This window comes from Sminthopsis crassicaudata, chromosome 4 (assembly GCF_048593235.1).
Source record: "Sminthopsis crassicaudata isolate SCR6 chromosome 4, ASM4859323v1, whole genome shotgun sequence".
In the NCBI taxonomy this organism is placed as follows: domain Eukaryota; kingdom Metazoa; phylum Chordata; class Mammalia; order Dasyuromorphia; family Dasyuridae; genus Sminthopsis; species Sminthopsis crassicaudata.
In genome coordinates this window covers 369861070-369877104 of record NC_133620.1, presented here as the reverse complement: position 1 = coordinate 369877104, position 16035 = coordinate 369861070, and positions in this window count along the sequence as shown.

The window sequence follows — 16035 nt, the reverse complement described above, 5'->3', positions numbered from 1 at the left end:
CCAACTATGGGGGCTCTTGCCCCTCAAATTTGGTTGTGGATCTCCTCAGAGGCCAGCCTATTGGACAGTGACCAGAGCTTTAGGCCACTGATACTTCCATCCTATCCTAGTAGGGAAAGGAAAATTTCAGAAGGATTTTAAATTTACCCTAGGGACAGAAGTTCCATTTCCTTTAGGGAACTGTCAACTTTAACAGTAAGAACTAGAAATGAAGAGGGGTTTTTCCCCCCAATAAATATAACTGAGTTAAAGGAATCAATTAGGCACAGGAATTCTTAACCTAGGTGTCCATGACCTTTTTCTTTTTAGCTATTTTGAAAACTATTTTACTACAGTTGGTTTCCTGATAATACTATATATTTTACTTCATTCATTTCAAAATATGCTGAGAAAGGTAGTCCATGGACTTCATTAGGCACTGACAAAAGGGTCCATGACACAGAAAAGGTAAAGAACCCCTAAATTAGAAAAATGGAAGGGTTAAGTATATAACTATCCAAAGTAGTAATATATTAGCTAATATAGCTAATATATTGGAGTGGGGGGAATATTCTGTATCACTTGTAAACAAAGATATATACCCATCAGGCTGTGAAACAGAAAGGTCCCTGTCTCTTCCAGCAGAACAGGGACTCCCCAGGGATGGGTCTGGAGCTAGAGCTCTGCAACCGCCCTAACACAGAAGTAGTGAAGTGTTTGCTGATGGTGGTAATGAGGATGATGGGTTATAGGGAAGGGAGCCCCCGACGAAACAGAGCTGTCTCTTTCTTAACTTAGGTGACTCTTCTCAAAGGAATATCCTTCCCTTCTCATAATTTTTCCTTTCACTGAAAGAGAATGGGATGGAGGAAGAGAGAGAAAACAAGAGAAAAAATGAGGCTGGTAGTGATGATATATCTCAAATATTATCTATAATCATGATACAATAATAAATGCAAACAAATTTCAGAAAGATTTTCAGTTTATAAACATTAATGATAAGATTGTATTATATTATTCCATATTATCCAGATTTCCATTTCCATTTACAGATAAGGAAACTGAGGTCAAATGACTTTCCCAGGATACCTCAGAACCAGGATGTGCTCTTACATCCTTGCCTATATCCCCTTAAACCTACTGTCCTCATCCCTGCCCCCTACACTCTTAGGCATAACAAAAGACATTTTGATGTTTGCATGTTGTCTTGTTCTATTGGGTTGTAGCTCTTCCTCTAAGATCTCCCATCTCCAAGCCTCTGGCCTGGCTGTGTCTCCCATGTTTGAGATGCATTCCCTCCTCCCCTCTGCTTTTTGGATCCCATGCATCTTTCAAAACTCTGCTCAAGAAATTATCTTCGACATTAATTCAAGTCTTTCCTTCTAGTTGAAGGCTACTAGTATCTTCCCACCTCCCCTCACTCCCTTCACCCCAATAAAATCATTTTATATTTATCTTCTATATATTTTTATACATTTGTTTTTTCTATGTTTTTGTTTCCCTCTAGAATATAAACTCCTTGTGGTCAGGGGCTGTTTCATTTTTGCTTTTATATCCTTCCTGCTTGTGGATTGGTTGAGTTCAAATAAGATGGAGGGAAAAGCAAAGGATTCAAAAATTTAGCTTTGGAAGAAATCTTAGCTATCTAAGTCAAGGGATTCTTAATTTTTTTGTATCATGAACCTTTGGTAAATATAGGGAAACCTATGAATTCCTTCCCAGAAGGAACACAGTTCTGGGGATACAAAGAAAGACAAAAGCCAATTCCTGCTTTCAAGGAGCCTACAGTCTAATAGGGAACCAAAATATAAACAAATATGTACAAACTAGTTATATAAAGAATGAATAGGAAATTATCAGCAGAGGAAAGAAACTAGAATTAAGGACCTTTTTTCTTTTTCCAATTTTCTTTTTTTTTAAATTAAAGCTTTTTATTTACAAGATATATGCATGGGTAATTTTTCAACATTAATCCTTGCAAAGCCTTCTGTTCCAAATTTTTCCCTCCTTCCCCCCACCCCCTTCTCTAGATAGAAAGTAGTTCAATACATGTTAAATATGTTAAATATATATTAAATCCAATATATATACATATTTATACCATTATCTTGCTGCACAAGAAAAATCAGATCAAGAAGGAAAAAAACTGAGAAAGAAAACAAAATGCAAGCAAATAACAACTGAGCAAGAATGCTATGTTGTGTTCCACACTCAGTTCCCACATTTCTCTCTCAGGGTGTAGATGGCTCTCTTCATCACTGAACAATTGGAACTGGTTTGAAGCATCTCATTGTTAAAGATGGCCACATCCATCAGAATTGATCATCGTATAATCTTCTTGTCATGTACAATGATCTCTTGGTTCTGTTCATTTCACTCAGCATCAGTTCATGTAGGTCTCTCCAGGTCTCTCTGGAATCATCCTGCTGGTCATTTCTTACAGAACAATCATATTCCATAACATTCATATACCTTAACTTATTCAGTCATTCTCTAGCTGATGGGCATCCACTCAGTTTCCAGTTTCTCACCACTAAAAAAGGTCTGCCAAAACACTTTTGCATATCCAGGTCCTTTTCCTTCCTTTAAGATCTCTTTGGGATATAAGCCCAGTAGAAACATTGCTGGGTCAAAGGGTATGCACTTTTTGAGCATAGTTCCAAATTGCTCTCCAGAATGGCTGGATGTATTCAGAACTCCACCAATAATGTATCAGTGTCCCACTTTTCCCACATCCTCTCCAACATTCATCATTATCTTTTTCTGTCATCTTAGCCAATCTGACAGGTGTGTAGTGGTATCTCAGAATTATCTTAATTTTCATTTCTTTGATCAACAGGGCAAAGACTTCTTATAGAAAATGGGATTTTAGCTGAGGCTTGAAAGAATCTAAGAGGTGAAGAGAAGAGAATATTTCAGACATGAGGAGAGTCAGAAAAAAAGGGGAGTTAAGAGTTGGAAGGTCTTGTTTGTGGAGTGATAAGAAGGTCAGGGCCACTATTTTGAAGACTTTATGAAGGGAAATGAAACAGAAGGCAGGTAAGATGTAAAAAGAACTGAAAGGTAAGGGAGGAGCTAGGTTATAAAGGTCTGAAGACCAAACAGATTTGTAATTGAATCCTGGTGATGGGAAGCTACTGAAGGATATTGAATAGAGAGATGGCCTGGTAGGACCTACACTTTAGGAAATGCATTAGGAAAAAAAAACACTTTAGTGGTCCAAGGGAGGAGAGACCTGGGATGGGGAGAGACGTGATGCACATAGATTCACCAGCAGACTAGTCCGAGCATGAGGCAATGAGCATATGCACCAAGAGGGCAGTCAGAGGAGAAAAAAAGGTAGTATTTGAGAAATGTTGCAAAATTAAAATGAAGTTTGGCAACTAAATAAATGCCTTTAAGGGAGAGAAAATGGGGAGTGATACCTAAGTTGCAGGGTATTATCCTGAACAATACAGAAAAATTTGGAAAGAAGGAGGGTTTAGATAAACGAGTTCAGTTTGGGATGTGTTGCATTTAACGTTGTCTAGTGGGCATCTAGTTCTAGATGTCTGGAAGGCAGTTGGAGATATGAAAAAGAGATCAGCAGAGAGGTTAAGGCTAGATAAGTAAACAGATGTAACTGGCCTAAGATCAAGAAGACAGTACGAATTGAGATTTATTCTTAATGTCCTCTGACTCCAAAAAGACCGTTCTTTGCATCATACCATGCAAAAAGCTTAGTCTTTGATGGAGAAGAGAACAATGCAAATTGATATTAAGGCATCTCTGCTGTGCTTAAAAACTGACTTAAAAACTGGTAATAGAAGGTTAAAGCAAGGGAGATCAACCGAGTCCTTAAAAATGGAAACCTTCAGAAAGTTTGCTGAGGGGAAGAAGGTGGTAGTTGTTTCCTGCCTTCAGGGAGTTCTACTTTACTGAAGGAGATATTCTACCGTGAAAATGATTAAGGAAAGTAAGGGTCTAGGAAACACAGGCTTAAGTATGGCATATCTGTTGAATTCAGGGAATAGCTCCCTGGAGAAGGCAAGCTATGGAAAAGGGAAAAGAAGTTTTTTGTTTTTGTTTTTAAAGAGAGGAGAGGGATATTAGAGAGTAGGATGAAAGTCTGTGTAAAAGCACAAAAATAAATGAGATATAATTTCATTGTATGTTTATCAATTATTCTCAACTTAATTTTTCTATTCAAATGCATTATTATAGGGAAATCCAATTTTTATGCAATGTCACAGAGAGAGAGGAAGAGACAGTTTGACAAGGATATTGTAGATTTAGGATCTCTTAGAAGATATCTTTATGGATTATCTAGTTCAACCCTCTTATTTTACAAATGATGAAACTGAGGTCCAAGGGAGATTAAATGACTTGCTAAATAAGGTATCAAAGTAGGATGTCAGGATTTGAACCCAGGTCCTCTAATTTCAAATGCATTTCTCTTGTCCCATAGCTCATTGGTGGACAGCGCATCTGTTCAATTAGAGAATCATTTTTGAGCCTGTGGCCTAAGCCAAACAGCTTTGCCAGAATCCCCATCCCACCACACTTCTACCCTCCTCAACTGGCTTGTATAAAACTGTCACCCTAGCCCTAGGATGAGATTGAGGCAGGAAATGAATAAATTCTAGATTTATCTGGATCTGGAACTATTGACTTTTAGCCTCAGTAGGAACCTCAAAGTCTTGAAGAATTTATCATCCAACTCTCTCATTTATAAGGTGAGAAAACTAAGGCTCAAAGAGAGGTAAAGAGACTTTTTTAGTCACTCAGCAAGTCAGTGATAGAATTAGGACTTCAGCCTACTTTTCCTGTCTCTCTTCACTTATATTGCATTAGAATTCTCTCTTCTAATTGCACATGTTTAACCTATATTGGATTGCTTGCTGTCTAGGGGAGGGGGAAAAAAGGGAGGGAAGGAAAAATTTGGAACACAAGGTTTTGCAAAGTGAATGTTGAAAACTATTTTTGCATGTGTTTGGAAAAATAAAAAGTCATCAATTAAAAAATAAAAAGATATTTATATTTAAAAAATCTATGCTTCTAAGATAGGAATGGATTTCATTATTTTTTTCTCATGAGGCTTTTAAGGTCCTTAACTCAATTACCCATTGCAGTGACAATCTGCAATCCAGACAATCTGCAATCTGGGATCCCCCATAAAACAGCTTGTAACATCTCCCAGCTCAGAATTCTAAGGGTACCACAGGAGCTCTGAGGTCTTCTCTAACATAGAGGCCCCCATTTCAGGATGGTCTTTCTAATGTCAATCACCAGAGATGAGTGCCCCCATATCATTTAACCAATTAACATGAATCAGCTTTTATAAAGAATATTTTAAATGAGAAGATATAATAAGAATAGAAATACAGGAACATTCCCATCCCTCCCTTTTCCCAACTGAGAACACATTCTTCTCTTTGTTAGTCCCTGGGGAGAGCAGATTCAAAGAAAGTGGTTGCTGCAAAGTAGTCTCCCAGCAAGTTCATTTCCTAATGTAGCATAGATGAAGTAACTGAAGGTTACAGAAATCAGAATCTTGGCTGCAGGATCCAATTGACTGTTGGGCTGACAACAGTCAGTTCTCAAGGCAGGACTGGTTCCTCATCTCACTCTAGCTATTGGCCACTCTGCTATTATTTACTTCCATGCATTTTTTAAAAGTGCTTCAACATATACTTTTATTTATACTTTATTATTTCTGGGGTTGGGATTTTAGGAGTTGGGTTTTTTTTGGTCTGTTTTCTTTTATAACTTTGCTAATATGGAAATGTTTTGCATGATTACACATGTATTATCTATATCAAATTGCTTGCCTTCTAAAATAAGGGAGAGGGGAAGGAGGAAAGGAAAAAAGATGGAACTTAAAATTTGAAAAAAAAGGAAATGTTAAAAATGTTTATTTACATGTAATTGAGAAAAATAGAAATTAAACATAAAAAGAGGCTTTAATAGCCCTCTTTTTCTTTCCTTTCTTTTTCATTTTTTTAATTGAAAACTCCACTTCTATTCCCTTCTCACCTTCTTCTCTACTCAAGTTGAAAAAAAAGAACCAAAACACTTATAATAAATACACACAACCACATTATAAACTATCAAATTGCTTATAATTTTAGGAAGGGGAAAGAAAAAAGAGGGAGGGAGAAAGCTTTGGAATTCAAAAAAATTTAAATGAATGCTAAAAATTATATGTAATTATGAAAATAAAATGCTATTTAAAAACATATATGCATAAAAAAGCGAAAAACAAAGTTCCCACATTGTCTGTATAATACAACATATGTAAAACACAAAAATAATACAAAAGCAATGTCTTATTCTACAACTTGAGTCTCTTATCTCTTTGTTAGAAAATGGGAAGCATTCTTCATCATTAGCCCTCTGGGATTAAGATCAGGTATTGCATTTATTAGAGATCATAAGTCTTAAAATTGCTTGAATTTACAATATTGTTTTCAGGGTATAAAAATCTTTTGTGATTCTGTTCACTTAACTCTGCATCACTTTGAACAAGTCTTCCTAGGCTTCTCTGAAAACATCATCTTCATAATCTCTTCTGGCATCATCTGTACATTATGATATATTCATGCATTCCCCAATTGATGAACATCCATCTCCTTAGTTTGTTTGCCACTACAAAAGGAGCTACTATGAATATTTTTGCATACATTTCCTGTTTATTTAATTCACCAAAACATTTAAAAGAGGAAGTGTCTCAGGTCTCAGCCTGGCACTTTATCCACCTAGCTGCTACAGGTTAGAATAGGTGATTATTCTTTCAGCTTCTTCCAGCTCTGGCTTTCTACAAGACCCTTTATATCATGATCTTGTGGCATCCTAGGATGTCAAGTGGCTTTTCTGAAACCTGACTCTGCATCCAGATATTGAATTCTTGGCTTTACTCTAGTTGAATTTCCAATTTGTCTCAATAGACATTTATTAAAGAATATAAATTCAACTGGAACATTTGTTAAAAAAAAAAAAAAGTCAAAAAAACTGAACTCTAGTCCCAATTCTACCACTGACTGAGTGACTCTGAACAAATCTTTTTACCCTTCTCTGGGTGTGAATTTTCTCATCTGTAAAAGAAGAGAATTGAGTGATATGTACTTCAGACTCTGCCAAATAATTTTTCTAAAACACATAGTATCAGTCCCTCACTCAAGAGTCTCAAGGAGCTCCCTATTGCCTCTAGGATAAAATGCACATAAAATCTTTCATGGTCTAGCTCTAGTTCACCTTCTCAGAATGGTTCCTATCACTCCCCTTGGCAGATTCTTCATCCCATCCAAACAAACAAAACAAAAAAACAAATCGCTGTTCTCCTGAACCCAGCATTTCATGTCTACTCTCCATGTTTTAACACAAGCTGCCTATGCATGGAATATATTCATTGAGTCATGGAAACAAAAGGTACCTCCCTTAGATGCATAAACTGAGGCTCAGAGAGGTTAGAAGGGTTTTCAAGGCTCAGCTCAGATTTCATCCCCCTTGGGAAGCCTTTCCCAATCTCCTAGTTGTTAATGCTTTTTTCCTCAAATTATACTTCATTTCTTATCTGTGAGTATGTCCATTTCCCCCATGTAGAATGTCAGCTTCCTAGGGGCGAGCAGCATTTTTCATTTTAATTTTATTTTCCCAGCACCTACAACAGGCATTTGTACATAGTAGGTCATCCTGTAATATACCAGCTTAGGTCTGCAGAAATCAATTTTTAAAAAAGAAAGAAAAAAAAAGAAAAGAAATATAATTTCAGGTAAAAAAAATTGTTTGAGGTTAGGGAAAGAAAGATGTTCCAGAGGAAAAATGGCACTGAAAGCAGTACGTATCCCATAACACCCTGGTTGAGATCTGCAGAAAGAAAAAAATCTATGTAATTTCTGGGGTAGAAATTTTTTTAAAGGAGTGGAAGGGGAAACCATTCCAGAGGAAATGTGGAGAACAATACCAAGACCAATGAGCATCTGTAACATTCTCTTGCTGAATTAAGTCACATTGAAATTCAGCACTGAGACAAATGCAGAAGAGAAATAGGAGGACTGGCAAGATAGGCAGTGAGTGATGCCTTTGGCTGAATCCACAGTGGCCAGAGAGGGACTCCCATGTCTTGAGAACTTTAGGACAGCATTAGCTCCAGGACACAGCCTGCCAAAATGCCACAATTTAGCACGGACTGCTACAGGAGAGCCTTGTGAGACAGGTGATAGGACTTATTCCCAGACATGTCCCACCTGAGATCCTAACCAAGGAAGCAGATTTCATGTCAGGAGCTGAAGAGAGTAGAGAGCTGTAGGGTCTTTACCTGCTTTCCCTACTTTTCCTTCTACTTCTCTCTCCCCTGCCTTCTCTGCAAACCAGTGGACATCCTTGCTGATTCCCTAACACAGTATTCCATCACCCATCTCTGAGACTTTTCATTAGCTGCCCTCACGGAGGCTTGGAACCTTCTTCCTCTTCATCACCATTCTGACTTCCAGGGCTTCCTTCAAGATGGTTCAAATCCCATCAAAAAAAACCTTTATTATCATCACTCCATTCTCCATCCTTATGCTCCTGTCTTTCTTTCCTCAGGGATTATCTCCCATTTGTATATCATCCCTCTCCATTAGAATCTGTGTTCCTTGAATGATAAGGCTACCTTTTTGCCTTTCTTCATATCATGAGCACTCAGCACAGTACCTGACACATAGTAGGTGCTTAAATATTGATTCCATATTGATTGATCTGGAGCCAGGAGTCTTAAAGACCTTTCAGTACAAGTTGAGGAAATTGAGATTAAAAACCCAATCTGAAGTCATTAACGTAATAATTGGTAGAAGTGAGATTTGAACCCATGTTTTAATGTAAAGACACAGTTCCCTTATTTCTCTCCCAGGCCAGCAGCTCTCAAGCCCCCACCACTGGGGTTAACTAAATGATCCTTTAATACACAAAGAAAGCCCAAAGGGCTTAACTTCCACCCAGCCACAGAGGGCCGAGAAGCCCAGCTAATGCCGGCCCTGAATCCTGTTCTCTATTATTGAGTCTGAAAATCTTTTAAAATTTCACACAATTTCCTGCACAGCAGTGTACGTCGTAATGCTGGGAACCAAGACGGCTCTGTAATTGGGACTGTTGTGGGGCAGAGTCCAAAGCAATTAATCCAGCCTCCTTCCTTGTTTGCGCCAGGATAAGTCTGACAGGGTGGAGAGTAATTGGAAAGGAGCGGCCTCTATCCCCTACTCTAAATTAATATTTTCCTGTCCTGATTTAATTCCGCCCGGGAACAGTGACACAGAGACACGCCATGTCAAGCACTAAGTAATCTACTGCCAGCCACCTTAGGAGACAAAACTTTTTCTTCCCTTTCCTTTCTTTTTGTTGTTGGGGGGATGGTTATTAGGGTTTAGACCTGGAAGGGACCTTAAAGAACCTCTTTCAAACCCTGTAATTTTCCAGAGGAGGAAACTGAGGCCCCAAGAAGTACCTAACACACTGCGACAGATATAATAGGTCCTCATAAAGGGGCTTGTAGAGCAGATGAAAGCATGATAATGAGATTTCCCAGACCCACCCCCCTTCCCCATCCTCAACTCCCTGACATGGGAATAGAGCTAGAAGGTCCCTTAGCGTCCATCTCATCCAACACCCTCATTTTATATATAACACCACCTCTGGGGGGGTTTTCTGAACTTCCACTGGAATTGTGAGCTGGGTCCCCAGAGAGGTTCTCTGAGATTTCTGAGAGTAATGCTGCAAGGCTATGGGATCCCAGTAATATCACTCATGAGCCCCTAGAAGTGTGCTTCCCATTAACATTATTTGGCTAGACTTTAATTAGCTTTTAGAAAAGATATTGACCAAGTTGGTATTGTAAAAAACAACAACAACAAAAAAAAAAAAAAACCAGCCAGCTGGTATAATAATACATTTCCCCTCATAGCTTAGAGCACACTCTACCATCTATATATATTTCCAAAGGGGAAATGGATGCAAATTTAAAGTACAAAGACAAAGGAGTTATTAGAAATCCTTTCTTGGGTCCACAGACGGCCTTCTTCTCTAGTAGTAGCCGTTTCCTCGTTTGGCTGGCCATCTGTTCCTATCAGATTGGGTCATGTTTGTCCTCAGGGTGCCTCTCGCAGCTCCCTTTGGATGTGTTTTTCCCTAGTAGTTCAGTTTCTCTAAAAAACATGGTCAATGGAAGGCAAAGGGAAAAGAGAAACTATCTTCTACCCCTAGTGATTCCCTTTCAGGAGCTTGTCTCAAACTAGAATTCTCCATTCTCCTGGTTCTGAGCTCACTGCCGGTTACTTTTATACATAAACCCAGAGGTGTCACTTAATCTCTGCCAAAGACAAGCTAGTCCTTGTGTGACATTAATTGCCTTTCATGCAATGACCAAAACCCTATAGTCTTCTTAACTTAATTAAGGACTTAGAGCCATCCAGTTTATACCTTTAATTGATTGATTCCATCAGAATGTGTTGGTTTTCTGTGATTACATCATTGGAGTAGGGGTTAATCCTCTACATCCAGATGAAAAGATCCCAAAGAATTTAAATGACTTACGTTTAAATGATTACAGGTAGTGATAGCCAGAGGTAAGCTTTGAACCCAGGTTCATCTAATTCCAACATCATTGCTCTTCCTACCATGCTCTTAGGAAGTTTAGTCAGAGACCTATTTAAGACCAAGGTTTTCACTGCATCCAGGGCCACCTCCCTGTACCTAATTCTGGCCACTGGACCCAGAAAACTCTAAAGGAAAAAATGAGGGAGGCACTTTGCATAATTCTCCCTCATTTAAATCCAAATCACTTGCATGTCACAGCATCACTTCCCCAATGCCATGGTCTTTTCCCAGATGGAAGGACAAATAACCACAGCCTCAAGGGAGACACTCTTAGAAAGGATGGAGATTGATTGGATCAAGCCTCCAACCAATACTAAGATTCTATGATTCTAAGAACTGGATACTCACAGCTCTCTCACCCCTTGAACTTATCCCCAATACCATTCCATATCCATTCATGTCATAGATTTTAGAGCTAAAAGAGAACACAAACTAACCCAATTCCTTTATTTTGAAGATCAGGAAAGTATGAAAGCATGAAAGTAACTTGTTCAAGACTCTCTATGGCAATTAGTAGACCTGAGATTCAAACCCAAGTCCTCTGATTTTAGATTAAGTGAGGGAGGTGGGGTGGAGTAAATCTCCCCCCCCCCCCCCCCCCCGCCCTGCCATCTCATACAGCTCTAATGTTCATGCAGTAGCCATAGGTCATCTGCATAATTGCCCGTGCATATACACACACAACTCTAAAATAAACATTTTTTAAATAGCAGACAAACCAATCAGGGCTAATACAGAGCAAGAAGCAACATTTCTTGTCAAGTCTGGGGGACACTATGAAAATGCAAAACGGAAGGGAAAAGAGAAAGAGAAAGAAAAATCCAACATTAAATCAAATCAGTGGGAGAGTAATAGCTAAACTCTTTCTTACTTGTAACACTCAATTCATGCAGTCAATATGGTTGGGAATGAATGAGTAGACATACTCTGAGCACAAATCTAAATCCAATATACATATCTTTACTCAAATCACTACCAATCAAAATTACCAATCAGAGCAAGGCTGCCTCTAACCCAGCAAGCAGCCTTACATGCCCAGGCATTCAGATAGTGGGAAAAATGCTAAACTTGGAGTTCAAAGACCTGCATTAAAATTCTGCTCGTCATTTGCAATCTGCATGACTTTGGGCAAGTCACTTCCTTTCCTCTGGGTCTCACATTCCTTCTCTGTAATGTCTATAGAAAATATTTCTAAGGTTATACAAACTGGTTTTTCCTATTAATCACATAACATTTAAAATACCTTCCAGCTCCAAATACCTAGTATTCTAGGAAGTGCTTAGACAGCACTTAGAACCATGTAATCTTGGAATAGGATGGAACCTTGGACATTATTTATACTAACCAACCCTCCCATCACCTGGACCTTCCAACCTACATGTTGGGAAACTGTAGAGTCATCTCAGTAATGATGCTATGACCCTTAGTCTCATAGAACATATAATCTTTTTAAAGATCATAAGGGCCAACTTGGTGGCAAGGTAGATAGAGTACCAGGCCTGGAGTTAAGAAACCTGAGTTCAAATCTGGCCTCAGATACTTCCTAGCTGTGTGATCCTGGGCAAGCCACTTTCCTCATCTGTAAATTATCTGAAAAATGACAAATCACCCCAGTATTTTTGCTGAGAAAATCCCAAATGGGGTCATGAAAAGGCAGATATGACTGAAATGTTTGAAGAACAACAACAAAAGAGCATAAGAAATCATATTGATTATAAAAGTCAGAATTTAAAGGGGCCTAAGAGGTCACCTACTTCAGGGGTTCTTAAATTGTTTTGTGTCATGGACCCCTTTGGCAATCTGATAAAGTCAATAGAACCTTCCTCAGAATCATGTTGTTGTTTTTAATTCATGTTCAGAGGATGAGATAAATGTCAGAGATTGATGAAGATAAAGATGTCACTTTTAACCACCCAATTTCAGAGTCCCTTAAATCTACCCTTTGGAGGTGAAGAACCCCAAATCTGGTTCAATCCTCTCATTCTAGAGAGGAGAAGTGTAAGCCTGGGAAAAAATAAATGACAAGGTCCCACAGTTATAACAAAGTTGGAACCACATTCCTTGACCATATATCCAGTTCTTTCTCCAGTATTAAAAAGAACAAATTTAAGATGTGTTAAGAACCATGCAAAGTGGCAGAGATCTGTCTAGTTGTGACGTCATCACAGAGTCATTGCTCATCTCCATCTTCCCTGAACTTGTCTTCTTGGTCCCTTTCACCTCATAGGGATTCCCTCTTACTGTGTCCCTGACCCTAATCACATCCCTTGATCTCATCAATCCTTTCCAGTCCTCAGTGCTAATGGATTTGAGATGTCCTCTCTCACAGGATTGTCCTTTGGACTGCGCATGGTATAAGATGGAGGTTGGGGGGAGGGCTTGGGACCCTCCAAATTACTTAGAAATCACAGATCTAGACTCACCCACTCTTTACCCAAACATAAATGGATCATATTCCTAAATAATGTGAAAGAGAAAAAAATTGTGAGCTAGTTACGTGGAGCAGTGGAAGGAGTGCTGGGCCTGAGATCTCATCTTTCTGAATTAAAATCTGTCCTCAGATACTTTAACTAGTTATGTGATCCTGGGGAAACCCCTAAGCCCTATTTGCCTCATTTTCCTCATCTGTAAAAAAATTATTTGCCAAGAAAACCACAAATGGCACCACAAAGAGTTGTGTATGACTAAAACAACTGAACAGCAACAAAATTTATATAAGAAACAGTCTTTGCATTAATAGAGCTTATGTTCTAGAAGACTTACATCTGGTTTTAAAAAAATCAACAATCCATGCCTCCTGTACATAGCAGTTAGATGCCATGGTGTATAGTGAGATAAATGGAATCAGGAAGACTTGAGTTCAAATCCTAGCTCAGATACTAACTCCCTATATAAGTCTTTATCAAGACATTTACCCTGACCTCAATTTTAATCTGTAAAATGGGAATAATAATAGCACTTACTTCACAGAGGTGTTATGAGGATCACATGAGATAAGATAAGTAAAGAGCTTTGTAAACTTTAAAGAACTCTATAAACATTTGGGATTATTAAATATTAACCATTAATATAATTGAATTATTAATCATTATTAATAATATCATTATTCGATAACCCAAGTGCTGAAGTGGTATCAATGGAATAAAAAAAAAAACAATCTAGAGTAAGGCTTCCAGAACAAGGGGGAAAAGTGGACAAGAGCTCCACCAGATGAGAAAGTGTAAATAAGTTGTGATCTGTGCTGCTGGACGGAAACTACCATTTCAGTGTGAAAAGGCTCTATCCGAGTTATAACTAAGGTCTGTAGAACCTCTCTTCTAGTAATATGATTTGCTAATCAGGCTGTAAGTAACAGGGCAAAAAGCTTAAACCCAGGCCCTTTATTAATTTTAGTTAATAAATAAATAATGATAATAATAACTATTTATTTAATGCAAAGGGCTTTATAATTTTATTTCATTTAACCTTCATCACAACCCTAGAAGCTAGGTACTCTTATGATCTTACAGTTGAGAAAACTGAGGCAAACAGATCAAAACAAGTCTTGCTATGACTTGCCCATATTCATATAGTGTCAAAGCCAGATTTTAACTTGAGGCTTCCTGACACAGGCTTAGCAATCTACCCACTATGTAATCTAGCTGCCTAATCATCACTTACCAAGTCACTGGTATTAGGAAGAATAGTATTCTTTCTACTGTGCCATGTTCCCCAATGCTCCCCTTTGTAAAGTGTGAGCAAGTACCACATGGGAGAGATGAAAAGGAGAAAATAAACCTGAAAGTATTTTGAATAAAGAGAAAGCCCAGGGTAGCAGGTGGATAAAAAGGTAGCCTCCCAATCAAGAGGACTTGGGTTCAGGGTCTGCTTTATATACATAGTGTCTGTATGATCCTGGGTTAATCATTTGACCTCTCAGTGGCCCAAATAATTCTTAAAGCTCATAGGAACATAGATGTAGAATAAGAAGGACCCTCAGAGACTTTTAAATCAATCCTTTTATTTTAATCATAAAAGAAGCAAGATACATAGAGGGCAACTGAGTTGTGCAGAGTCATTCAACTTGTAAGTTCCTGAGGCAGGATTAGAATCCTAGTCATCTTGACCCTGGATAGGAAGGAAAGAGGGGAGGGAGATAGGAAGGGAGGAAGGAAAGAAGAAAAGTCTAGGAAGGAAAGCAAGAAAGAAGGAAGGGAGATAGGAAGGGAGGAAGGAAAGAAGGGAAGGAGATATGAAGGGAGGAAGAGAGGAAGGAAGGAAGGAAGGAAGGAAGGAAGGAAGGAAGGAAGGAAGGAAGGAAGGAAGGAAGGAAGGAAGGAAGGAAGGAAGGAAGGAAGGAAGGAAGGAAGGAAGGGAGGAAGGAAGGGAGGGAAAAGGAGGGATAGAGGGAGGAAATTGAAGGAAGGACACAAGCAGATGAAAGCTAAGTCATCACTTTTCCTGCCCATATGATCAGCCTACTTCTCTTCCTGTCATACATTTCCCTGATGACACCTTTTTCTCAAATTCTTGTAAGTTATTCCTTGCAGCCACCCTTCTCCTTTACTCTCTGTGTGAAATTCACTTTTAAATTTTTCAACACTATATAATGCCTTTGGTATATCAGCATTGGAAAGGAAAATCTTGGTTTCCACGAGAAATCTGGAGTCATTAAAGAGAATGCAAATTCCTGAATGCAAATATAAGCACAAGGGATAAGAATAGCAGCTCATTTATTATTATAATGATTTACAATTTACAAAGTACCTTCCTTCTAATAAGCCATCAATCAACAGGACTTTTTGAAGTGTTTACTGTGTGCCAGGCACTGTGTTGATTGCTAAAAACATGAAGAAAGCCAGTTGTGTTTCCCCATTTCATAGATGAGTAAAGATAGCCATAGGTAAGCTAAGTGACTCTCCAAGATCATACCACCTAGCAAGAAGCAGAGTGGGAGCCAGAACTCACATCTTTTAACTAAGAAGTTCCCCGTTCAACTCCATCAATCCAAAAACTCCAAAATTACATGGTTTGGATTAGTCTTTTAAATAGCTACTTCCAAGGAGTGCTTAACTGCCTCTCCCATTCTGACACCTTTATTGCCATTTGAAGGCAAAGATTCTTTTTTTTTTTTTTCTTCTTTCCTTTTCCTTTCCTTTTTTTTTCTTTTTGGTATCTCCAGTGTCTGATGATCATCCAATCACTGAAAGAAAGGGTAATTGCAAGGCCAGGCAGACACAGGAATACGAAAGGATCACTGGTTCTATCATAGAGAACTTCTTCCCACAACAATGCAGCTTTCAATCAATAAACACATTAAATGCTTATGGGCCAGGCCATGTGTCATCCTATAATATGTTAGAGTGGGGGTTCCTTTTGGGTATGAGTGGCCAGTAGTGTCCCTCCCGACCCAGACAGTGGAATAACTATGAGGAGAAGCATCAAATCACCAAGCCCAGAGAGAGCTGG